This window comes from Heterocephalus glaber, unplaced genomic scaffold, assembly GCF_053883595.1.
Source record: "Heterocephalus glaber isolate CG9 unplaced genomic scaffold, H.glaber_assembly_v1.0 deba00001538, whole genome shotgun sequence".
Taxonomy (NCBI): domain Eukaryota; kingdom Metazoa; phylum Chordata; class Mammalia; order Rodentia; family Bathyergidae; genus Heterocephalus; species Heterocephalus glaber.
Window position 1 is genome coordinate 18,754,074 of NW_028258333.1, and position 27,268 is coordinate 18,781,341.

The 27,268-nt window shown below is 44.1% G+C and overlaps 1 protein-coding gene across 6 annotated transcripts in view; it reads left to right on the plus strand.

Annotated features, from left to right (window-relative positions):
- Pdzd2 (PDZ domain containing 2) overlaps positions 1 to 27,268 on the plus strand; it is a 392,505-nt gene that overhangs the window by 92,743 nt on the left and 272,494 nt on the right. Inside the window, exon 2 of one of the 6 annotated variants that reach the window (XM_087189442.1) lies at positions 17,038 to 17,133. The exons of 4 other annotated variants lie outside the window; for them this stretch is intronic. The gene's annotated coding sequence lies outside the window, so the exon portion shown is untranslated. Of the gene's footprint in view, positions 1 to 15,464; positions 17,134 to 27,268 lie in introns of those variants that run through there. One more of the 6 variants, XM_087189447.1, reaches the window with a different exon arrangement.

The window sequence follows — 27,268 nt, forward strand, 5'->3', positions numbered from 1 at the left end:
ACTTCTTAGTAACAGGCTAAGTTTGATGAGGGCAGGAACTATATCTTTGTTGTTCATCCAAATGCCTAAAAGTAAAAGATGATCCAAAAAATGAGTGAATGCTTTATGAATTTCCCAAAGGGGTATGGTTTATGGCACCTTCCACGCCAGCAACTTAGCAAGACCCTGTCTCAAAATTTAAAAATGCAAAGGAAGGTGCTCTAATTGAAGAGCACTTCACAGATGAGGCATGAAGATGCCTTGCTGTGGGCAGAACAGGTCAAAGAAGGGGAATGGTGTATGTTGGTGCCTCTTTAAAGGAGCCAACAAGGGAGGCTTGCCCTTAGTGAGTAAAGTGCTGTTGGGTTGGTTGCTCTTCTGATGAGTTCAGGTACAATCACCTTACAACATATATTTTAGTGCACTTTGCATGATTCTTAGGAGATTCACAGGCAACATGCTAGGTTCATTGAACAACAATGACCCAGCACAGTTCCTGGCAGGAAATAGTTTCAGGAGTTTCACGAAACAAGCCTACAGCAGTAACGAGGGAACAATGCAAGGCATTATCATGACAACAAGCAAATACTCTGAGCAGTAAAAATAAGGGAGCAACTGGACATGTCTAGGGTTATCATAAAGACCTTTGGGAAAAACTGGGACTAGAGGTGGATGTGAAAGAAGAATAGGGTATACGTGACTATAGAGCAATAGGGTGTCTTGGGGAGGTGTCCCAGGAAGAGAGCTCTGTTTGTTTTGTTCAGTCGAGTATCCTGAGCACTTAGGCCAGTGCACATAGAAGCTGCAGTATACATTTTCTGAGTGAACAACAGAGTAGAGGAGGGAGGGAGAGCATTCCAGAAGTCAGCAGTTAAGCTGAAGCTCTGGGGGAATGTGCTTACTCGGTTCAGCCAGGGTGAGCAGCAGCGGGATGGGCTTGGGGCTGGGGTAGGGCTCTTTAGGAGCCCAGGGATGGAAAGGTAGAGCCAAACTGTAAAGTGTCTTGAATACTAGGATGGAAAATTCAAATATGGTGTTGTAGATTCTTAATTTAGGAGCTAATATGGGAAAGCAACCACAGTGAAAAGCTACTGAAAGGGAAAAATTGCAACACAGCAGTGTTTTAGTCTGATGACTGATTGCAGGATGAAAAATGAGCCAGACTCTTCCATGTGGGGTGGGAGCAGAAAAGGAAAAAAGATCTGAGAGATGTTTGAAAGCAGAGTTTGAGGGATAAAGGAAGGGAAAAAAGATGATATTAGAATTTCAGTAATTAGGAGAATGTTGGTATCCTTGCAACAAAAAGAAAAGGGCCATATCTAAAATTCATATTTTGGTATAGCCCTGGACATGTTAGTGGGAAGTGGTGACAGAGTATACCACCAGAAATGTCCTAAAGAGAGTTGGAAACATTATATTGAAGTTTGCTTAAAGGATCACAGAGAAGAAAACAAGAGGACCAAAGACCCAGGGCTTCCCTGGGACATTCACTCATACCATCACCACTTGGGACGGTTTCGAGCAGCAAGACCCCCAAACTGGGATCCATGGCTCTGGGAAAGGTGGAGGGCTAAGACTGTGGACAAATTGAACTTTATCATGGGAGCATTTTAAGAACACATTCAAGTATGAGGCCCAAGAGCCAAAGAGACCTTGTGAAAACTTTCAGACTCAGACCTCTGGAAGTTTATATTTCTAAATTAACAGGTGTCTATCTAATGAGATTCTAAGTATACTAGACCTTGATGACCATTTCTCTATTTGCAGACCAAATCTCATGCAATTTGGTTAAATATTATAGGAAAAATCCCACTTAAATATTCAAAGTCTGCTATTCATTCAACAATTTAATGTTCAGTTTCTTACTTTCTAGAAATGACAAAAATTAGTTAACTCCTTCAAAATCATTCATGGCACCAACAGATAACTAAAAAGTTGTAGCAGTTGTGTCAAAGCCTTATGGTCCATTATTATTCCAACAGAGGTTCTGAATGTTTGTCCTAGAACCTGAGTTTTAATTTTCAAAGGCACGAACAGAATAATACAATAGACTCAAGTTATATTTTTGTAAAGGCCTGCTAGATTTAGCAATTATATTATTATAATGAAGTGATGACTACATTCTCTTGGTTGTGTGTTGGACTGAGACCATCAGATGAGGGCCCTATAATCGGTGTATTGAGGGCAAAGCCAAATTCTCCCTGGCACCATATTCAGACCTGACCCTGGGAAATCCCAGCACAGCATCTAGACTGAGTATATAGAGCCAAAGAAGCCCAGGGCAGGGGTAAAAGTATTAGAACTCACCACTAGCAGGGCTACAGAAAAAGGCATGGCACTGGAGGTAGGGTAGTTGTAATTGACCAAGACTAATTCTTTTGTGGTAATACACATATGGTAATACACATTAAGCATAAAATTTATTATTTTAAGCATTTAAAGTGTACAATTCAGTAGCATTAGGTAGTTTCACATTGTTTTGCAATCATCACTGGTATCTGGTTGGTTGTTTTTTGGGTTTTTTTGGTACCAGGGATTGAACTTGGGTCCTTGCGCTTGCAAGGCAGGCAGCGGAACCACTAAGCTAAATCCCTGGCCCTGGTATCTGGTTTTTTATTGCTTATATCTAGATGTCCCCCCAAACCTCCATGCACTCATAGCTGGGACTTTTGAGAAGTGACTGGATCATGCATGTGTGATAGTGGATCGTGGGTGTGATACTGGATTACTCCACTGATAGGTTTATAGCTGGCTGTGATGTTGGGAGGTGAAGCCTGGTGGGAAGGGACATGGCCTGGAAGGGTGTGTGTGTGTGTGTGTGTGTGTGTGTGTGTGTGTGTGTGTGTGTGTGTGTGTATTCTTCCTCTCTTGATGGCTTGCTGCTTCCTGCCTGCCATGCCATGAACTGTTTCTCCTCTGCCATGCTGCTCTGCTGTGGAACCAGCTGAATATGGACTGAAACCTCTACAAACTATGAACCAAACCTTTCTTCCTTTAAATTGTAGGTGTTGGGTATTTTGTCCCAGCAATGAGAAAGTAACAAAGACAGATTTTGGTACCAAGGGTGGGATTGTAGCTGTGACTGTACCTGACCATGTGGTTCAAAAGCCTTTCATACTGGCTTGTGGGAAGAATTTGGAAAGGTTTGGAGATTCTGGCTGGGGAAGCAGCCTTGAAATGCTGTGAACTGAGCTTGAAGGCAGATTCTGATCAGAGCTCAGAGGCCCAGAAGGTGATAGAAATTCAGCCAGTAATGACCAGGCTCAGGAGGTTTCACTTTGAGGGAAAGACTACACTGGCAGTTGGATGCCAGGTCATGTGTGTTATGGTTTGGCAGAAAAATGTGTCTGCATTTTGCAGATACCAAAAACATTGCAAGAGACAGTGGTTAAGGGCAGCAGACTAATCTGCCAGAAGAAATTTTAAGGAAGTCTAATATTGAGGTGGTGGCATGGCTACTGTGGAGGGCTTTTAGCCTTCTCTACCTACAAAATCAAGAGCAAATGGCCCAGCAGAACAATTTGAAAAGTTTGAAGTTGGGCTAGTAAGGAATTCTAGTAAAGTTGGGGCCTGCAAAGATCGAGCAGAGGAGAACTTGCTTGTTGAAAAGATTAGCATTAAAAAGGCAAGTATTTTGGAACAGGAGGATAGAAAAGATGGCCTGAAGGCCTAAGAAACAGTAGGACTCCACCTCTGCAGCCTCAAAATTGCAGAAGTGAAAGACTTTATTTTGAGAAGAGAGCCTCAGGGCACCATGTTCCAGAATAACTAAGGCCTCGGGAATTTGTTCCTTGGGATTGGGTTCATAGTGCAGTGCTCAGCTGTCCGGGCACTCAGAACTGCTGGGCTACTGCTCCTGCTGGTAGCAGACCTCGGCATCATCCGCATGGTGGATGCTTAAGGTGCATGCAAAATGCAAGAGTTTTAGGGTCAGGAAGGCTTCCACTCAAATTTCAGAAGAAAGCCAGGAGAGTGTGCTCCTGATAGGGCAGTGTGTGCAGTTGTGAATGTGAAGCCATGGGGACCTCAGAGGTTGGAGAAGCCAAGAACGTGGAGTGTTTGAGGAAAGTGCAAAGAGTGAGCAAAGCTGGTCCAAGAGGAAGCATGAGGATTACAACCACCAGCAGTGCCATAGGGGTGCCATAGGGGTGCCATAGGGGCTGCCTAAGCCTTTGGCCATGGAACTATGGGATTTAATGTTTCACCTGATGGATTTTGGACTTGGTGTGGTTCCATTCCTTTCTATCCCCTATTTCTACCTTTTAGAACAGGAATGTTTTTTATCTTGTGCCCTTGTACGTTAGAAGTATTTTGTTCTCATTTCATTTGCACAGGGGCTCACAGCTAAGAGTTTGCCTTAAATCTCAGAAGAGAATTTGGAATTGGACTTTTCAGCAATGCTGAAACTGTTACAACTTTGGCAACTCTTAGAGATGGACTCAATGCCTTTTGCATGAAGAAATGCTCATGAATCTTTTGAGGACCAGAGGTGGGATGTTATGACTTATATCTAGATGTTTGCCCAAAGCCTCATGTGCTTGTAGGTGGGGCTTTTGGGAGATGACTGGATCATGCATGTGTGACACTGGATTACTCCACTGATGGATCTATAGCTGGCTGTGATGTTGGGAGGTGAAGCCTGGTGGGAAGAGGTGGGTCATGTGGGTGTGGCCTAAAGGGATTTTTTTTTTTCCCCCTCTTCTCTTGATATCTTGCTGCTTCCTGCCTCCCTTGTCATGAGCTTTCTCCTCTGCTACACCCCTCTGTCATGCTTCCCTGCTTTGGAACTAGCCAAATATAGACTGAAACCTCTACAAACTGTGAGCCAAATATAAATCTTTCTTCCTTTAACTTGTGGGTGTTGGGTATTTTGTCCCAGCAATGAGAAAGTAACTATGACATGGTTCTAGAACATTTTCATCATCCCAAAGGAAATCTCACACTTATTAACCGGTCATTTTCTATTTCCATTCCCTGCAGTCCCTGGAAACTACTAATTGCTCTTTGTTTCTAAGAATTTTGTATCAATGGACTCAGACCACACATGGCCTTTTTTGTCTGGTTTCTTTTAGTATTTAATATTCTTCCTTTTTATGGTTAAATCATATTCTACTACATGGATATGCCATATTTTATTTACTCATTCATCAGTTGATGGTTATTTGGTTTGCTTCCACCTCTTGGCTATTGTGAATATTGCTGTCGTAGACTCTGGTGTACAAGTTTTTGTTTATACACTTGTTTTCTATGCTTTTGGGTATGGACCTCCAGAGTGGAATTGTTATGTTATGGGGTAATTTCTGTTTAATTTCTTCAGGAATTGTCAAACTATTCCACAGTGGTTGTGCCATATTACTCCCTTTGCCCCAGCAACGTATAAGGGTTTCAGTTTCTTGCCAACATTTATTTGACCAAAACAAATTCTTACTGTAAGAATTCAACAGCTCTGTGTTGCTTGTTTGAGTGGCAGGGACTGACCCCAGTGGAGTGAGCTCCATCGGTCTTCAGGACACAGCTTTGATCAGTGGGGAAGACAAGCTTCATTCGGATGTCTCACATTCTGTTTCCCAGGCTTCACTTGCTACCTGAGATTCTAATGCCATAGAAGTTCTTCTTGTCCCTTTAGTGTGACTGTCTGACACTGGAACCAGCTCACAGTTGTGCATCAACTTCCACTGAAGCCATGTGTCATGGCGGCTGTTGAATGTAGCTGGCTAAGTACAATAACTGGCAACAAATCAAAGGTCACCAGATGGACCCATTAAATAGCATCAGGCTTGGAGAAGGAGGACATTTTAAATGGAGTGTTGAATTTGAGGACTAATCCAGTCTGCTCTCTCTATTTCCTTCCCCAGTTGGAGTGTTCTTGCCAGCTGTTTAAACTTAGCCTGACATTTATAGGCCCTTCTCAGCCCCTCATCTGCCCCCTCACCCCTTCCACCACACACTTCCTCTCCACAATGAACAAACTGGGAATAGTTTGACTTGAAGTCAAGGTGGAGCTCAGCAGAGCGAGTCATGAAGATTGTGATTTTTTTCTTAAGTGCTTAGGGGATTATTTGAAAACAGAAATGTCTTTTTTTGTCCAAATGAGAGTCACTAGGATGTCAGGCAGCAACTAAGATATCATTTTGCATGTTGTTGGAGGCTGGGGCTATGAGCAGAGCCCTCTGAAGCTCTTAGTGTCAGGGGAACCTTACCAGAGTCATCATCCCCCAGGATCCTGCCCTTAAAGCACCCTGTGCCCAGAACTGCAGCTCTGGTGGGCTCTGGGATCAGGCTGTCAGGTTGACAGGCTTCCTAAGGATAATTTTCCCCTAGGCAGTCCCCAGCACACCACATGCTGTCTCCTTCAGCCACTGAGCTCTGCCCTTAAAGGCTGTGTGGTTTCTAGATTAGAACAGACCAAAAAGAAGTAGAGAAACTCACAGACCTCAACAAAACAACTGACCACAGAGGGCAAATGATGTTTATGAGCTGCACTGAAGGGAAAGAACTCAGAAGGAGAGGACCACTCTGGCACATTTGTCATATAAATTTTAATGACGTGTGTGTTCTTAAATATCACTTGAAGTAGGAATAAGGAAATTTTGAGAAGTGGAGACTAAGAGAAAGAGTGATATTGGAAGGACGAAAACTAGGAAGCCCCCATCCCTCCTTATCCCCATGGAGACATCGAGTCAACAACAACACAGTGACCAATCCTCTTGTGACATACCCAGAAACTAGCCAAGAGGCCCTGAGCCTCAGGCGAGCTCCTGAGCAGCCGCATCCAAGATGAGTATCTGACCACAAGTTGGAAATGGCCACCTGCATGCAGTTGTCAAAGAATTTGAAAACAGAGGAAAGGAGGCAGTCCTCTGATTAAAACAATATCCACATGAGGCCAATCATAGTGAAGAACTCAAATCTTGAGTGTAGGGACCTCGGGCTCTGGTTAACCAATGGCATCCAAACAGCTAAACCCAGAAAGTTTACACACAGGTGGGGGAGGGGGTCTGGCCTGGGAATAGCAAACAGATGTGCCTGCTGCCCACCATGCTTCGAGGAATACGTGGACTCTCGGAAGCTGGTGCTTTGCCACACTCCCATCTGTTTCTTATTCCTCTCACTGCCAGGATTCACCTGAGGGTCACATTTCTTATGACAAAGTAGTAAAGCGTGATTCTGATCTCTTTTTTTAAAAAAGAAAAACATTAAAAAAACAAAGGAAACTCTTCCCTTTTTCAAGACTTGAAAATAATTTGGGGACTCTGGATGACCATTTTCCTGTACAGATTCAGAGTCCCAGTTTCTTGTCTTCCTCCATCAGCTGTCCCTCTTCATCTTTATTTTTATCTCTCGAACCTTCAGGTCTCAGGGCTGGGCAATAAGGCCTGAGAATCAAGGTCATGGATTTTTTTTCTCTTTCCCTCTAGACATGATCTCTAACAATTCTCCTGGAATCTTTGAAATATTTTGCCTCACAGGAGAGGGCCAGCTCAAGTTAAAGCTCCTCCTGTAGATATTCAAGATTCAAACAACAAACACAACCTTCCTCATCTTCCTTAGGAATGTTATTTCTGCTCCAAGAAACTTTATCTTCCTGGAGAAATATACCTGCACCTGTCCATGTGCACACATGGTGCTCTCTCAAAGTCACATTCTGGATTGTTCTGCCTCTCATCGTGTTTTATCATGTGTCCCTTCAGCCATCTGTTTTCCAAGATGGCTATTTCTTCAGAATTGCCTGAAAGAAGAGGGCCAACTGGGCTGTTTTTCTCCACTTATGGCTCTCTGTCCTGGCACCTCTTTGCTAAGCATGCCCAACACCCTGTCCATGCTGCCACATCTGGCCTTCTTGCCATACTGCTGCTGGTGACCAGATTATCAGAGCCCCAGAGTGGAAACTGCCTACACCACCATGGACGGTGCTCTTCCTCTCTCCCGAAGCCAGGTTGTGGCCACACTTCCCTCCAGTTTGCAACCTCAACCTCCAACCTTGCATCCCAGAGCTACAACTGGGAAAGGACTTCTTGTCATTTTGAAGTGCAGGGTTTTAAAGATGTAATCTAACTTAAAATAAAGATCAAAAGCAATTTCCTGCCCACCACTCCTTTCTCTCTCTTGCCCTCTTCCTCACACTCCATTCCCTAAAAATGAAGCTTGAGAAAATGTGACCCTAGGGAATAATGGATGTGAGAAAGCTGTGTAGCCTGAGCTGAAAAGCAATTAGTTGTCGCTGAGCAGGCTCTGAGCAAGCAGAGGTGCATCCCTGAGGCAGAGAGACATCACCATGATTTCATTCTCTGTTGGTTGGTTTGTTGACGGTGTGCTGGGGCCCCAAGGGAAATGGCTGGCAAAGGCTGAGGTCACCACTTGCCTTTGCAGTGACCCAAGAGTCAGCGGGTAGAAAGAAGAGACCAAAGAAGGCTGGGCCTTTGAGTGTTAATGTAGTTGTGAGCTGTTGCTCTAGTTAAAAACATGATAAGATGAAATCCTGCCTTCTTGGTTTTTGCTGGATACTTCTTATATTTAAAAAACAAACAAAAACTTCCTTAATAGTATTATTCCCACAATGTGAAACCCAGATGTAAACCTCTGATGGATGCTAATACATAAATATGTTTTTAAAAAAGAGAGTTCCGGAGCCAGGGATTTAGTTCAGTGTTTCCGCCGCCTGCCTTGCAAACGCAAGGACCCGAGTTAGATCCCCGGTACCCCCCGAAAAAGAGAGAGTTCCATGCTCAAATGAGTGTCAGAGCCCTAGTTTAAACTTGAACAGCTTTTTTACAGCCCAGCACTTTCCAGAGACTTCCACAGGAATCGTGATTTAAGGAGACTATGTAACAGATAGCAATTCTCAAATAAGTCTGATACTGGAAACCCTTACTGAGTAGGGTAACCCTTGGAACTTAATTTCATGGACAATGTTTTCCTGCTGTCCATCTGTTCCTCAGTTCTAAGATCTTCAGTTTTCTAGTGATCTTTCAAACCAGATGACTCAATGCCTTGTTTTCAGTTTTCTGCTAAATGATGATTTTTTGAAGAAAATGGCCCATTTGACAGTGCCTTAGAAAAGATCAGTCTAAAAATCCGAGTCGTTCCGGCACCTGCCTCACAAGCACAAGGTCCCAAGTTCGATCCCTGGTACCAAAAATAAATAAATAAAAATCCAACACGCATTCATGATAAAAACCCTACAAAAAATTGGAATAGATGGTCTCTACCTCAACCCAATAAAAGCCATCTATGATGGCCGGGGATTTAGCTCAGTGATTCCACCACCTGCCTCACAAGCTCAAAGTCCCAAGTTTGATCCCCAGTACCAAAAAAAAAAAAACTCATCTATGAAAAACCAACAGCCAATATCATACTAAATGTTCAAAAACTGAAATTCTTCATGCCAAAATCAGGAACAAGACAAGGATGTCCACTATCACCACTCCTGTTCAATATAGATCTGGAAACATTAGCCACAGCAATTAGACAAGAGAAAGAAATAAAAGGAATAAAGATAGGAAACAAAGTCAAATTGTCATTTGCAGATGACATGATACTCTATATAGAAGACCCCAAGAACTCCACCAAAAGTCTTCTAGACTTAATAGTCAAATTCAGTAGAGTAGCTGGATACAAGATCAACACACAAAATCAATAGCTTTCCTCTACATGAACAACAGACTCACTGAAAAAGGAACTGGAGAAACAACTCCCTTCACAATAGCATCCCCAAAAAATGAAATACCTAGAAATCAACCTAGCAAAAGAAATCAAAGACCTCTACTCTGAAAACTATAGCACTCTAAAAAAAGAGATTGAAGAGAATATCAGAAAATGGAAAGACCTCCCTTGTTCCTGGGTAGGAAGAACCAATATAGTGAAAATGGCCATACTTCCAAAACTGCTGTGTAGATTCAATGCAATCCCAATTCCAGCAGCATATTTCACAGACCTTGAGAAAACAATCCAAAAATTCATTTGGAACAAGAAGAGACCCAGAGTGGCAAAAGCGATTCTAGATAACAGAGACATGGCAGGGGTATCACAATCCTCAACCCAATACTATAGTATAAAGCTACAGTGATTTAAAAAAAAACAAAAAACAGCATGGTACTGGCAAAGAAACAGACTTGAGGACCAGTGGAACAGAGTAGAAGATGCTGAATCAACTCCAGACACACTCAGCCATCTCATCTTCAACAAAGGAGCCAAACACCCTTACTGGAGGAAAGATAGCCTCTTTAATAAATGGTGCTGGAAAAATTGGGTTTCAACTTGCCAAAGATTAAAACTAGACCTATGTCTCTCACAATACACTAAACTAAAATTGAAATGGATTAAAGATCTAAATATTAAAACAGAAATGATAAACTAGCTGTAAGAGAGGTTAGGTAGAACTGTTGAAGACATTGGCATAGGAAAAGATTTCATGAACTGAACCTCAGTCGCACGTGAACTAGCACAAACAATCAACAAGTGGGATCTCTTCTTACTAAGAAGTTTCTGCACAGCAAGAAAAACCACCAACAGCATGAAGAGACAACCCACAATGTGGGAAAAAGATTTTACCAGCTGTTCCTCAGACAAAGATCTACTATCTAGAATACATGAAGAGCTTAAAAAAATCAGAACCCCCCTCCCCCAAATTTAAAGACTCAATCCAAAAATGGGCATCTGAAAGGAACAGACATTCCTCTGACAAAGAAGTACAAATAGCAAATAAACATATGAAACAATGTTCAACATCACTGGTCATTCATGAGATGCTAATGAAAACAATGCTGAGATTCCACCTCACCCCAGAAAGAATGGCTGCTATCATGAAATCAACCAATAACAAACGCTGGTGGGGCTGTGGGTAAAAAGGAACCCTGATCCACTGCTGGTGGGAGTGCAGACTGGTGCAACCACTGTAGAAATCAGTATGGAATATACCTCAGAGAACTAGGACTGGAAGTCCCATTTGACCCTGCTATTCCCCTGCTGGGTATCTTCCCCAAAGAATTGAAAGAATCATACCACAGTGATATATGTGCACCCATGTTTATAGTGGCGCAGTTTGTAATAGCTAAAACTTGGAAACAGCCCAAATGCCCATCAACTGGAGACTGGATAAAGAAAATGTGGGTTTTTTTTCATAACATGGAGTACTATTCATCCATAAAGAATTAGAAATTAGAGGCATTTATAGCTAAATGGATGCACATCAAGGTGATAGTCTTAAGTGAAATAAATAGAACACACATGTGTAAATACCAAATAGTTTACACTTTCTCTGAAAGTGTAAATAAGGACTAAAAGATATAATAGATAATGTGAAATAGGATGAAAAGGGGCAAAGAGGAGGGGGAAGTGGGAGGGGTAGGGGAAAGGAAAGAGGGGAATGGAATTAATATGAGAAAAGGAAAAAATGGAAACAAAGTCTTTGTAAATAGGGAGGGATGGAGGGGTTGAAGGGAGGGCAGGGGAATGGAGAAAAATAAGAATCAAGATATATTATATAAAGGTAGAAATCTCCAATGATGAATGTCATTATATTGTATATCTTAAATGTACCAATAAAATTAATTTTTTAAAAAAGGAAAAGATCGGGCCGGGGATTTAGCTCAGTGGTTTCACCACATGCAAGCGAAAGGACCAGAGTTCAATCCCCGGTACCAAAAAAAAAAAAAAAAAGATCAGTCTATCAGCTTGAAATAAGATGAGAAGTATTCAAAGGTTTTCAGGAAGCCTTGTCTCCTGCAGTATTAGTGATGACGAAACCAAGGCCCAACAAGATGAAGCCACTGACCCTGGTCACACTACTGACTGGCCAGGCAGTACGGGGGGAGCCAAGCAGCTGGGTTGCCTGCCTGCTATCAATGTCCTTTCTCAGAGCCCCTCATTTTTTATGGAGGGTCTCCTTTGGGCTTGAGGACGCAGCTCCTGGCACATTCTTGATCTTGATCTATATCCTCAGGAGGATTCATCAGCTCCCTTATGCTAACTGTTGGCTAATCATTTTCACTTTGTCCAATTTTTAGTTGAGAGATTCCTTGACAAATATTTTTTGTAACCCGTTCAAAGGCAAAGCAATAAATCAGGAACTGCCAGACCATTGTCCTGGAACAGCCTCTTCCTTACTGACCTCCCGTTTCACCAGAAAGTTTGCTCTTTCCAGGGCTGTCACCACATCTAGAGTCTTGGCCCAGCCACTGGCCAGAGGATGGGGCTGGGGAGAGACTATCTGCTCAGAACAGGACCTGGAGTTAGGGCTGAGGAGCTTAGCAACAGCACACACAGTTCATGCAAACAGTTGCTACCAATCTCCAGAGACTGGTGGAACTCAAGGAAGTTGTAAGGAGCAGGCAGCTTGGAGCACGCAGTGGTCATCAGTTCAAGGCTCAGGGCAGTAGTATAAATGCTACTGAGGGAACTAGGCTGAAATAGACTAGTCAGAACTGGAACTGTATGTGACCAGCAGTGTTGAGGCTAAACTGGTGCCGAGTCAAAGGGTACAACTGAGCAGCTCTTCAATGTTCCCTGCCTCATGTTACAATCATACCAAAGATTACTGCAGTGCTGAGCAGGGACCAGCGCAGGGAGCTGGAGTGATGTGACAGAGACAGAGGGGAAGACAGAGGCAGAAAACCAATAAACAGTACCCTCTACTTTCCTTACTGCAACACTGGAAACCTTGTCTGTATCTTCATTCTCATGAATTCCCTCGAGGTGGGGACATTTTTTGTTTTGTTCACCTTTGTATGGCTGTGCTGGGCACAGTGCTTTTCGGCTCCACCCAGTATCAGTAAACACTTTCAGAATGAATGAGTGAATGAATTGAACCACTTAGCAGCAGTGGGGATGGAATTAAGTTTAAATGGGAGGCGATGCTCAGGAAGCTGGAGATTGGCATTTTGTGTTGCTGAGAGCAGATACAGATGCTGAGCGGCAGTCCCATTCTGATACAATGATTTTCCAGCCCTCTGGGGCTCAGCGTTGAAGTCAGCGCTGACCAGATAGCCTGAATGTGGCATGAAGCTGAACGAACCTGGATAGAAGCAAATGCAATGGGATCCCAAGTCTGCAAGTCTGTTTCCTTTGAACAATTTGTCTGGCAAACATTTAGCAGGCTCTGTTTCACCTCACTGCAGATAAAAGAGCAGCTTTGTATCCAGCTCCTAGTGCCAGAGTTTCTGGGCAGCGGTGACATTTCTAAAGTCACCAATCAAATATTTCCCAATTACCACTTGTAATTTGGAGCTTCACTTTCAGAAAAAGACAACTGATCAAACATGAAAAAGTACACAGCCTCCAAAGTAAAAACAGTAGGGGGAAAAAGTCAATACCAACTTAATTTTGACTAATAGAGCTGGGTTCTGCCCAAGCTGGGTGCTTAGTTTTTATTTTTAAATCATTCCCCCCAATCCTTTAAAACCCCATTGTGTTCTGAGTCACTGAAGAGTTGGAAGAAGTTAATTAATTTTTAATGCAAAATGCAGACTTCGGAAGTGCATGAGTGGGCTTGGGAGTGGGGCAGGAGTCCTGGCCCCGGCCACAGAGTCTGCAGTTATTGGTCTTGGGCTGATCAGAGAAACTTTAGAGGCACTTAGCTCATCAATAACATCTTCATTCTTGTTGAGGAAAACTTCCAGACGAAATGCAAATTATTTCCAAGGGGCCGAATCTGGATTTTGTTATTATTTTGCTTTGTTTTTCTTGTGTTCTCTCAAAGTCTCTTATAGTCCCTAGGTGAAATCTTTGTAACTCATCTGTCCTTGTCGGTCATTTCTCCTAGACTTATGAGGTCTGGCAGGCGGATGTGGACTCTTATTTTCCAAAAGATGAAAAGCATGTCACTGAAAATATTAGTCAGGCTGGAGAAAAAGCTTTGTGAGTTCTGCATAATCACAAAGAAAGGGAAAGTAGGTCACATTTAGAGCCTGTTCTGTTTGTGGAAGACAAAGAAGAGAGGGCGAAGGCGAAAATATCAGATAACTTAGTTTTATCACAGCTTCTTAAGTCCAGCTGATGGTGTCAGAGGCTTGGGTCTGACACCATCCAGCTCTCCTGGGGCTCCCACAGGTTTAAAGAAAACCTTCCTGAGCCAGACTCAGAGATGACAGACATGCAGAGTTAGTGGAGCCTATTGAATAAGATTCCCTGTATGTGCTTCAGAGAGGACTTCAATTGCTGCTGAACAACAGGCTTTCAGAGTGGAAGAAAGTGTTTGAAGGGCTTGTGTGGGCCAGGAGACTTCATCCTGAGTAGGTCATCCCCATTTCCCAGTTCCCAGCCCACTACTGTTGTTGACTGTCACCGGGGGTCAGAATTATAAATGGTCCAGAATTCTCGGGGGCCTCAGAATCTATCGGTTCCAACTCCCTTGGCCTTTGGGCTTGTGAGATTTCTTGAACCCTGCCAGATTCCTTGAGGGAGATGCTAATAGCAAGCAGTGACCACCTCTGAACAGCCTGATCTGAATTGAATGCAGCAGCGAGCAAAACTGTACACACAGGTTCAGAAGGATGCTTGGTTCACAAAGCAACAAGGCAGGGCAGTTTCTGGGCTATTGCTCTAGCTCTTTTAGAGATTACCAAGAATGCCCTTGGCTCTAGGTTTTTATCTTCTGTCTTTGCACTTTCTTTTTCATTTTTTAAGTGTACCTCTTTTTTTTTTTTTTTTTGCAGGAGTTGTGGTTTTGAAAATGCATTTTTTTCATGAAGAAGAGTATAGGATTGAATCATTAGGAAAGCTTGCTATTTATGGAAACACTGCAGTGATGCAGTTCATAAAGAGAAGAACCTTTTGATTGTACAAATAGGCAAGATTTAGTGACATTGCTTGAAGATGAGTCTAATGTTTTTACTGTTCGTAAATTGAGAAGCTTTGTGACAATATGGATAGTTCTGATACCTATATTTGACAACAAAGGAAATAGAGAGTGACAGAGGGACTGCCTGTGACTATTTCAATATTCATGTAACTACTGAGAACTCTTGGGGGGATCTCAGCCTATGTGAGGATGTTGATGTATTTCTTGGTGTTTATCTTGTGCTTATCTGACCGGTCATCCCTGATTATTGGCATCAATAATCACAGAGTCAGGACCCATTGTACCGAGGGGACCCAGTTCCTTTTAGCCTATTACATCTTGGGCTGATGGGGGTGTTTTGGCAGCTACAAGGGACACCAAAGTCAATGTCAATTTGTGTGGCATGGACAGGCAGAGGATGTGGAGTTAATAAGAAGGTCTGGTCTGGCAGGACTGCTGTTGAACTGGCCACAGTCCATGAACAGGAAATTTAAGTTAGCAAGTGAGCAAGTATAGGTAGTGGAGCTCTGTCCAAAATTGAAAACTATTAGATCATTTCCTTAGTAACAAGAATAAGAGCAGTGGCAGACAAAAAGGCAGGAGTATTTCATGAGACCAACGTCAACTGCCCGCCAGTAAAGGACAGTTGATGCCAGAGTGAATGTGGGTTTAACATGTTCTCACTGACTTGAACCACCAGTGGTACATGCATGACTGTCCCATCAGGTGGCTTGTGCCACTGGTGGTAGAAGTGGTACAGTCATGCATGGAACAGTCATGCATGTACCATCAGTGGTTCAAGCTGTGTGGCAGTGAGACACAAATTATGCCCCCATTGTGAACGTGTTAATAGGAAGACCTGGGGTCTTTCTCACACTGCCTGTGACCTTTTCTCTCTGGGCCTCAATTTCTTCAATCTTTCAAGTATGGCAGTTAGATTAGATGAATGTTTTTCAAACTTAGTATTTTTAGTTACTGGAACCCTTTCATAAACTAAGATTTTGATGAAGGAAGCACAGTGTGTAAGTTAGTAAAGGGGCTGTGTTCCACCCAGTTGGTACTAGGGAGAAGAGCAGGAGCAGGCCCCTGAGCCCCTACTACTTGGTCCCTAACTTACACATTAAGGTGGGTGCTTGGCCTCAAAGGAAGAACATTAGAATGTATTAGAGTGGATTAAAATTTAAGTCCCTCCTATCTCAGGTTGGTCAATAAGCCTTATTTCCTTGGTTTGCTGGATACTTTTGCCTAAAGGGCCCCTTTTTGTTCTTAGAAGCAGTCACATCTGCACAGGGTCAGGCCTCTCTGTCAATCACAAACAAGCAGTTGAATAACCAGAGCCAAGAAATCATTGAGAGGGCTGGGGATTTAGCTCAGTGGTTCTGCTGCCTGCCTTGCAAGCACAAGGACCCGAGTTCAATCCCTGGTACCAAAAAGAAAAAAATCATTGAGAGGAGCAGTACCACACTGTAGGCAGATGTGTTGTTCACTAGCTGCTTCAGAAGGTCCCATGGAGTATGAGTTGGCCATTCCTTTCCCAATAGTCTCATGTTCAGAAACAGGAATTTGGAGCCAACAAGTGGATCTAGAGTCATAGTCCGTAGTGTCAGATCCAGCACAGCAGGAATGCCAACAGTCACTTGCATTCTGAAGTCTCTCATACAAGGAATATGTAGGACACCATAAAAAGCAAGGTGGAATTTCATCTACCTTCCACAGAGACCATAGGCTGGCTGCAAAACCAAGTCAAATTGAGGTTATAGACCCTTTTCCTTTACTCAAAAAGGCTGTCTTGTGCTTAATCATGAGACAATTGGAGCTCATTTCATTCTAATTATACAGTAGCAAATTTGAGGCCTTATGAAGCATTCAGTATAGGCTCGTGAAAAAAGCCTGAAGTTCAGTATTAATACCTAGATTGTCACCATGGCTCTGCTCCCAGCTCTGACTTTAGACAAGTCAGGTGGGCATCCTGTGCCCAGGTTTGCATGCCTGTTACATTGGGTGAGCACCCAACTGTGGTAAGGAGACAATGAGATCATAAAAAGAGTAGGAGAGTAGGTGTCCTAGTTTACATGTAGGAGTGTCCATGTGCAGCTGACAAAAGCTGATTTCAGCACCTGGAGGAATGGGGTTGTCCTACCCACACAGCCTGGGCGTCATCTGTGTTGAGGCTCATGTGGTCCCCAGTTGATCATCCTTTCCTAAGTCATCCATAACAGCTTTGGGCCAGGGAAACTGGCCCAAGTGAAACTTTCTAATCAGATCCATGTTTTCCTCATCAGGTGGGAGCTTCAGGAAACAGGAAGGAAGGAAGAGTGGAGAGCTGCCCTCTTGAAGCAGCCGTGTTGTGGAGGAGTCCTCTCGCTCTTGGCTGCAGGGTAATATGTTGGCCTTCTTAAGCTGGCACACTATTAGATCTGTGGCAATAGCCTGCTAGGTGGAAAAAGCAGTTGGCGCCAAAGGTCTCCCACACTGGGGTTTTAATTGCCCTCAAAGAGGCTGAGCTTTAGAGCTTCTGATAACAAGCCTGGCTCCCTCAGGCCCAGTGGCTTTAGACAGAAGTTTCAGACTCAGGCTTCATGAACGTGGGGAGCAGCATTCTGTGGGTGGGCTCTGGAGAGTGGGTGGCCCATTGCCAGGGAAGAAGGAAAGGCTTGGCCATGTCTCTTCTGGGGCAGCCAGTGCAAGCAGAGAAGTATAATTTGGAGCCCCAACAAGAGCATCAAATTTGGATTTCTGGTGTGTCAGAGACAAAGGGCAGAGCCAATATGGGTAAGAGGCCTTTCTGCAGGCAGACAACCATAGATCTCTCCAGTCCCCTGGGTCATCTTTGACTCCCTCTCTTCTCTATGCCCTTCCCTACAAACCTAACTCCAAATTGTCACCAGGACTGGTCAACTCTACCTTTGATGTGGCCCAAGAAACCACCCCTTCCCTCATCCCCTCTACCACTGCTCTGGTCCAGGGAGTGAGCCTGTGGTTCCTGAGCCATGAGAACCATCTTCCAGCAGCCCACTGGTCTCACTCTGTTCCTAGACTTCCCAACAGCATTCCACCCCCACCCCACAAACTACTTTTTTAAAATAGTGGAGTAATACATGTTCATAAGCATCTAGAAAATCCAGAAATGAAAAGATGAAAAAAAACGCTCACAAACTTACTCCATGAAGATGAAAACAGTTATTTTATTGAATATTCATTTTTAAACAAAATCAATATGCAATTAAAACCACTATGTTATTATAGTAAACGTTTTTCCATATTGGTACTTTTCTAAAATGAAATCACAAATCTAGTTATATCACTTCCTGGCTTAAAGAAAAACAAGGCCACTACCAACCAAAACCCATTGTCTATGTGAGGAAAGTCAAACTCAAAGAACAGGTCCAACCTACTCCTTCACGGCAGCCTCCTACCCCTGCTCACCATGCACTTCCTGTTTGCCAGCCTTCTGTCTGTGGCATGAATACACGACCTACACATTTGCTCTGAGAATTCCTGACCAACTGGCTTGTGTAAATGACTCCCATCACCCACAACTCCCACATCCTGCATTCTTTAATCCTTTTTAAGTTTCGTCTTAAGTTATGTATATGTGTCTGTCCCTAGAAAAACTGAGAATTTACTGAAAACAAAACCAAACTTAACTCAGTTTGTTCTTGTCGCAAATGGCAGTAATGACTGGCACAGGGCAGTAGGCACTCAGTGAATATTTATGGAATGAATTGGCCTCAATTTGGTGTGGTTATTTCAATCCCCTTGCTAGTCTCATCTGTTTGTTTCTATTGGTGTGTGTGATTAATCCACATTATATTTTCTTTTCCTATGTTTCTGTCTTGCTATGTTGAACAACTTGCAGTCCTGGCTCAGAGCCATTCACTACTCAAGTTGTGTCTTTGCTGGTAGTCTGAAGATGTCATTAATTTCTAGGGGCTTTACTGTAGCAAAGCACGCTCACTTTTCCAGAGTCAACAGTCCAGAGTCAGGCTGCCAGCCCTCTTCTGCAGAGTTGCTTTATAGGTTTATAGAGATGTTTGAAACCAGAAAAGGCAGCATTGGTAGAAAGTGTTCAGAATGGGAGCTCCAGCTTCAGAGCCAGGGGACTAGACCGTAGTCACAGGAGGGGAAGGGCTCAGACACAGTCAAGTGCATGAGCGGCAGGTGGGTGCAGTTGGCCAGGTCTCTGCCCAAGGCTGTGGAATTCTGTGCCTGAAGGAGGCCTGAGGTTCTCTGGCCTCTGCCTTTGCTTGTGTTCCACCAAAAAATGCAGAAGGCAATTCAGATACCTTGTGTTTCTTTGTGTGGTTCTGAGGATGTTTAAATATGAAAGTTTTCCCTGAAGGAGGAGTAATTTATTTTCCATACTTCATCAACAGACATTAAAGCAGAGCTATTTTTATTCAAATTAAAAGAAAGGGGAAAACTACTATTCCTGCCTGTAGAGAAACAAGGATGAGCACCTTATTCCTGCCCTCTGGGATGGAAATAAAGGCAGATAGATCCAGCTTTATTGCTGTGACTCTCAGAAGTTTCAATTTGCCTCTCCATCCTAGGCAGCCCCTTTTAATAGCAGCTCCAAGCACAGATCCACACATAAACAGGGTGTTTTCTGATGCAAGTTCTAGAAATCTACCTTTCACCAGCATTAGCAGAAAAGATATTAAGTGATCCCACAATGTCGTCACATGTCACGTGTCATCAGAGTCCCAATTTCATTTTCCCTCCCACTCTGCCACCCTCAGCACTAAGCTTCAGCTCAGGCGAGTAGCCAGATGCCCGTGCCAGTTCTAGGCACCTCACTCAGACCTGATGACCCCCAGAGGAAGAGGAGGGACCACTGCTTCCAAGGCTTTCTCTTAGTAGTGAGACAAGTTCTCTAGAGGACCCACGGACGCCTCCCTTCTGACTCATTGGCCGGTGTTGGGTTACCTGCTCACTCCCAAAACCACTGCTGGCAGAGCCAGGTGCTACCACTAACAAGTAAGGCTGTTTTAGGAGCCACAGAGGCATCCTTTTGTGGAGGAGGATGGTTAAATCCCTTAAGCAAAGTTCTAGTGAAGGGTAAAACAGCTTGAATGGGTTCCGGGTGGATAATCCAGTGCTCTCTATAACTCAAAATAAGCATTTTGTGTTCATGAGGTTGAGGCACTAGGATCCCAAGTTTGAGGCCAGCCTGGGCAGCTCAGCAACACTCTGTCTCAAAATAAAAATTGCAAAAGGCTGGGAACCAGGCATGATGGCACATGCCTGTAATCTCAGCTCTCTGGGAGGCAGAAGCAGGATTGCAAGTTCAAGCCCAACCCGGGCAATTAAACAAGACCCTATCTCAAAATAAAAAGGGCTTAGAATGTAGCTCAGAGCTCCCTGAGTCTAATCTCCAGTAACACACACACACACACACACACACGCTGCATTTCATAGAATTGATTGCTCACTATGTATTGTAGGTTTTCAAATGGTGTTCAGCTATTTAACATCATTCAAGTAAAATCTTACCCAGAAGAATAAGTCAATTCACCAATAAAATCCGAGCAAGCTGTAGGTGAAAACCTGTGGAAGGATGTGGTCCTGAAGTCACAGTTTGAAAGTCACCAACCAGCACATGACTTCTTAGTTTGCTTCAAACATTTCATTATTTCTGGTCTCCTCCCAACCTTTGACATCATTGTATTATGTGGGTCTGCTGGCCAGGGGGACTGGTATTTACAGGGTTTGGGCAAATAAGGGCATCCAGGGAAGGCAACTGGGCTAGGAGAAGCAGGTCTGGGGACTGAGACCAGGGGCTGAGGCGACGGGAGGCCAGGAAGGAAAGCTCCTCTGAGTGTGCTGGGAGCTGGGATCCCAGGGCTGACTCACTCACTCCCCTGCTCAGTGAAGGTGACTTGGCCCATGGGTAATGCTGGCTTCAGGAGGAAGTGAATGATCTGTTGCGACAGGGTGGAGGTTCTGGCTTGGGTTGCATTTGTCACAAAGGCATTTAGGTCAAAGACTCTAAGAGCTTCATTCTGGTGTGGGGCAGATGTAGGGTTGCCACATAAATACTGGACACCCAGTGAAACTTGGATTTGAGATAAGTGAATACTATTTTAGTATAGGAATGTCCCAAATATTGCAGATATACTGACATACTACAATATTTCAGACATATGTTAAAACATTCTTCATTGTTTATCTGAAATTCACGTTCCGTTAGGCACTATACATTCTTATTTGCTAAATCTAACACCCCTACATGAGTGAACAGTGAAGGATGTGCTGAAACATTAGGACATTAAAGATGACCTCTCCCCATGCCCCAGTCTCAGTCACGGGGTAGTGGGCACCTCTCATCCCACCAATAACTTCCAGGGTGTCTGAAATATCCTTTATCCAAAAAACTTCTTAAAAGACATCCGAACACCACCACAGCTCCCAGTTCTTGTGAACCTAAATCTCCAAAGATTGGATCTGGCAGACCCAGCTAATTCTGAAGCCCAGCCTGATTTGGGAAGACCACTTCAGATTTTAAATTCCTAAGCTTGAGGACATTGCTTTGTTCATTGCATTCAATAAAAGTTTGTTAAGTGATGCAATGATTCCTCACCATCTTAACCAGTGTTTACCTTTTGGAACTCAGGAAGACCGAAGCACAAGTGTCTTTCTTTCCATTTTTTTCCTGGTGTTGGGACTCATGGGAAAGGACTAGGTGGAAGGTGGGATGGAGAGTCTTGGAGAGAGTCTAGGAGGACAGGACAATGACAAGACAGCAGAGAGAGAGCACCTGAGCCTGCCAGGCAGGGGGCAAGAACAACTTCATTAGGGAGGGAGGCCAGGTTTTTAATCACCTCCTCGGATGAAAAGACTTCAGATTTCAAGCTGAGGACAAGTCCTCAGTTATTTTCACATCATTCTTTTAGACTCTGACTTGGCACAGTCTACATTTTCAGCATTGCAAGGAAATTTGTGCTGAACTTGGAGTCATTTGACCACGGCTCTTGAACCATGTTGGAAATGCTTCAGTGGACTCGGTGGGTGGCAAGTAATGGCCATTTTGCTAATCTTGGTAATTCCCCAGATGGATAGTGTGTCCAAGACCATCTATTTCCCACAGCACCTGTCTCTGCAGGTACAGCAATGTACAGGCCTCCTGTCCTGAAACTGAAACCCACAGCATGCCCAGCTGTCTATATTTCCCCTGTATAGCTATGCCCATGTCATCTCTAATACAGAGATCTACAAAGGTATTTATTTGATTAATTGCAATTTCCAGTATTTTTGGAAGGAGGCAGTATGCTTAATAGATAAGAACCTGCATTTCAATCTGAAGTAAGTTTTTCCGAGTGACGTCATGGACACACAGCGCTCTGACTATTGGCTGAGTTGTAGGTCCCCTCTCAATCTGTTCCCCCATCTGTGCAGTAAGGATGCTGCCACAGGGCCACAGGGCTCTGGAAAATGCTAGTACTGTCTGGAATTCCAGCAGCATAAGGCTCCTCAGCAGGGCTCTGGGTCAAGAGTGAAAAAAGGAACATGAATTATCTTGGCTTTTCTTTTGTGACTTTAGCTCGTCCCTCTTATCCTTGCCTCCTTCAAGCACTCACTGGCACCATTCTGAACAGATCAAAACAGCTTGTAAGTGCGCACTGTGTGACCATGTTGTGGTCTCCTGTACTTGTGCTAAATCTGAAAGATGTCTGTCTTTATGCATTTGTGCCGCTATAATGAAATACTCGAGACTAGGTAACTTATAAAGAAAAATGTAATTCTCACAGTTCTGGAGGCTGCAAGTCTGTTATGATTTATATCCAGATGTCCCCACAAGGCCTTATATACTCATAGACAGGGCTTTTAAGTGGTAATTGGAGGATCTGTGCTTCTGGCTTACTTGCTGTTGGGAGGTAGGGTCTGGTCAGAAGAAGCAGGTCACTGTGGATGTGGCCTGGAGGGTGTACCTCCTTGCCTTCTCCTCTTTAACCTCTCTCTGGTTCCGGTCTGCCATTCAATAAGCACCTTTGCCTCTGCCATAACACCCTACCTTGGAACTAGCCGACTAAGGACTGAAACCTCTACAAACTGTGAGCCAAAATAAACCTCTCCTCCTTTAATTTGCAGGTGTCAGATATGGGTCTCGGCAATGAGAAAAGTAACTGACAGATTTTGGTACTAGAGAAGTAGGGTCATTGCTGTGACTTCCTGACCATGTGGATCAGAAACCTTTGAAACTGGTTCACAGGAGAAGTTTGGAAAAGTTTGGAGATGTTGGCTGGAGAAGCTGCCCTAGAATTCAGTAACCTGAGCTTGATGGGAGATTCTGATCAGAGCTCGGAAGACCAGAGAGCTGATAGAAATGCAGCCAGTAAAGACCAGTCTCAGGAAGTTTCAGTTGGGAACAAAGACTCCATTGGCAGTTAGACTCCAAGCCATGAGTATTATGCTCTGGAAGAATATTTGTGGGCATCTTGCTCATATCCAGAGACATTGTGGGAGACTGAGACTAACAGCAGAAATTTCAAGGCAGACTAATATTGAGGAGGTGGCATGGCTACTGTTGGGGGCTCTTAGCTAGCTCTACATTGAGAATCAGGAGGGGAAAAAAAGCCATCTGAAAAGATTTATTTCCCCAGAAAGGGAGCTCCAGTAAAGTCAGAGCCTGCAAAGCTGGAGCAGAGTAGACCTTGGTAGTTGAAAAGATTAGCATTAAGAAGCCTAATACTTTACAGTAGGACAATAGGAAAAATGGCTTGAGAGCATCCTAGGAACCAGCAAGTCCCACCCTTTCCAGGCTCAAAATTGGGAAACTGAAAGACTACTTTGAGAAGAGAGCCCCAGGGCATTCTGTTGGAGAAGAGTGGCCTAGGGAATTGATTTCCCACCATTCTGTTCATCATGCTCAGCCATCCAAGTACTTAGAGGCCTCTGCTACCACTGACAAGATAAAAAGGGCTCAGCTATTGCTCCAGCTGGCAGCAGATCTTGGCATCATCCTCATGGTGCTGATTTTATGTGCATGCAGAATGCTGGAGTTCTGAGGCCAGGGAGGTATCCACCCAGATTTCAGAAGGCCTGAGAGCCCAGGCAGTGTGCCCCTGAGAGGGCAATGTGTGAAGCTGTGAAGGTAAAGCTGAAAGTAGAGCGGAGAAGTTAGAGGTACCGGGAACATGGACATCTGGGGAAAGCCACAAGCAGTGAGAAAAGCCGGGCCAAGCGAGAAGTCATGAGGGTTGCAATCACCATCAATGCCTTAGAGCAGGACCACCAGATTGCCCCAGGTGTTGGATGTAGAACTACAGGATTTAATGTTTGCCCTACTGGGTTCTGCTCTTGCTTTGACCCCATTCCTTTCTATCTCCCTATTTCTCCCTTTTGGAATGGGAACATCTACCCTGTGTTTTGTATGTTGGCAGTGTTTAACTTTCCTCTGATTCTTAGAGGCTCACAGCCAAGAGTTTGCCTTAAATCTCAGAGGAGACTTGGGACTTGGACTTCTCAGCAGTGCTGAAACTGTTAGGACTCGGGCAACTCTTAGAGACAGACTAAATATATTTTGCGTGAAAGGATCTACATGAGCCTTCTGGGGACCAGGGGAAGAACGTTATGGTTTGGGTCTAGATATCCCCTCAAAGCCTCATGTACTCATAGGTGGGGCTTTTGGAAGGTGATTGGATGCTGGGAAGTTACAGATGACTTGCTGTTGGGAGGAGGGGTCTGTTCAGAAAGGTGAGTCACTGTGGGTATGGCCTGCAAAGGTGTATCTCCTTTCCCTGCTCCTCTTTGATCTCTCTCTGCTCCCTGTCTGCCATGTCATGAGCACCTTTTCCTCTGTGATGCCCCTCTGCCATGCCACTTTGCCTTGGGTCCAGTGGACTATGGACTAAAACCCCTACAAATTGAGCCAAAATAAACCTTTCCTCCTGTAATTTGATGGTAGGGGATATTGTGGGGTCTCAGTGATGAGAAAGTAACTAAGACAAAGTCCAAGGTTAAAGTACCAACCAAGCACGTGTCTGGAGAAGGCTGCTCTCTGCTCCTAACTTGGTGCCTCCTTTGGAGCAGATGAATGCTGTGTCCTCACATGGCAGAACAGCAGAAGCACAAGAGTCCTAACCTACTTCTCCCCTGTCATTTTATTAGTTGCCAATCTATTCATGAGGTCCAAGCCCTCATGACTTAAGGACATCCCAAAGGGCCATACCTCGTACTATTACCACAATGGAGATTAAACTTCAACCTAGGAATTTGGGGAAATATGTTCAGACCTTAGCAGTGTCCTTGGTACTTGGGAGCAACACTGAGACCACCTCGTCACAACCCTGAATTTAGAAATAAACAAGACAAGTTTGTTTGGAGAATTAAGCTGGTAAAAATAACAGACACCATTGAATAGCCAGCTTCACAAATACCCATGAGAGCATATAGAATCTAAAACTGGAATCACAGTAATCTTAGAGGATGGACTGAAATGTGATTATGCCTGTAATTCAGAGAGTAGAAACTGGTCTTTACTGATGTCATAGAGTGCAGTTTGGAGGAAGTGGGTGTGAATTGAAAGGGTTGCCTAGTGCAGAGAATAAGGCAGAAAGCCTGTAGGAGCCAGAAGTTAGTGATGCCTTCGCCAGTGTGTCTCGTAGAGGGGAGTCTTGGGTAATGGACAATTTTCCTGGCAATGCCAAGGCTGCAGCATGGGGGTGGTTGCCCAATGCTGCCTGAGTCGGCCCCTCCCAGGCTCACCTATGCTCCTTTCTCTGAAGTTCTCCCTCCTCCACATCCTGCCCTCAGGGAAAACAGGCATCAAGTGGGTCAGTGCAAATATTTTGCCCACTTAATAATTGTGTTTCCTGTTGAAAATCAGTGTGTGTGCTTTCTCACCAGTAACCGTAGAAGAGGGTACCTTTTTGTTATGCTCACAGAATTCATGATTTCAAGCCCAAGGTCCTAAAGACATGCACGGAAGGAAACTCATCAAATTAAAGCTCAACTGTGGTATTGGCCTGCCCATAGCCTTCCCCAGCCATAACTTTTAACTGTGCACATGTGCCTCTGTGACAGCAGGGTCTTAAGTGACAATGGCCCCACCTCCTCAATTTCTCCCGACCTCTCCCAGGGTCACTGTGGGAGTGCCCAGGGTAGAACATACTTGGATGGCTTTCACCCCAGCTCCTCTATTTAAGCCATCTTGTGTCTTCTCTCCCCTCTACTTCGTTTCTTTCTCACCCCTATTAAAGACCAAGAGGGTACATGAGTAGCCGTGGGGACCATTGAGGGACCCAAGGAATTACACTCCTTCACAGTCTTTCCTTCTCCTTAATTCTGAGTTTGTGACAGGAAGAGGTCAAATGAGGATTCTTTTTTCTCCCATGGACTTTGACTTGCCTTCTCATTGTCTGCGCCCTTTCCCACAGGAAGGCTCGTGAAGGGGGGAGCTTCCCAAAGAGACACACGACCGAACCTTTGTGCTCCCTGATCTTTCGGTTTCCTCTGAGGATTCTCTGCGTCAGGCGTTCCAGCCCTGAGTCCTGGAAGCAAGCGATCCAGGGAGAGGAGGGGAGAGGCAAAGCCAGCTCCCACACCATTTAGGTCCTTGCCAAGTTGGAGGGTCCATGGGGCATTAGTGGAAACACTGTATTTCTTGTGTACCCCACCCTTCAGGCAAATGCCTCTCCACTTCTTGAAACCTTGGTTCTCTCTGCTGCTCCAAAGAACTTTGATTCAGTGTGATACATTTCCTCTTGCCCTCTGGAAGAGCTGGGCTGGGGTTATGTGCACATCAATGTAAAACCGCCCCTGGGCTCCTCCTCCCCTCGCCTTGGCAGATACTCAAAGTCTGATAAAACAATTTGGCCCATCTCCTCTGCAGTTTAAAACTTCCATGCGTTGTGTTTGTACTTCTTAATGAGGCTGGTGACTCCATCTCTGTCTTGCTAACTCAGCTCCAAAGTCCAGGAGAATGCCAGAGCTGGAAAGAAACTTCATAAAAACCACCTCATTTGGCAGATAAGGAAACCGAGGCTCAAAGATTTTAAATGCCTTGCCTGGGGACCTACAGCTAGCTAATAGAGTGAATTACAGGCTATTATAAATATTTGGGTTATTGCTAATTAGAGATGAGGTCAGATCCTGTGCAATTACATGCTAAAAATTTAAATACAAGTTGGCATGGTGGCACATGCCTGTAATCCCAGCACTCTGAGAAGCTGAGACAGGAGGATCACATGTTTGAACCTAGCCCGGGCAACTTAGCAGGACCCTGTATCAAAATAAAGTATTAAAAAAAGGTTGGAGATGTAGCTCAGGGCAAAGGCCTTAGGCTCAATCCCCAGCACCACAAAAATAAATAAATAAATAAATAAATAAATAAATAAATAAATAAATAAAGCAAGTAGATTATGTATGAAAAAGTCTAAACACCAGAAGCATCTAAACAGCACCATTGTTCTAAAAGGATTTGTGAAATAATTATCCTTTTTTTGTTTTGTTCAAATAATCATCCCAGTGCCATCGAGGAACCTATTAACTCATGCTATATGTTGATGGTGT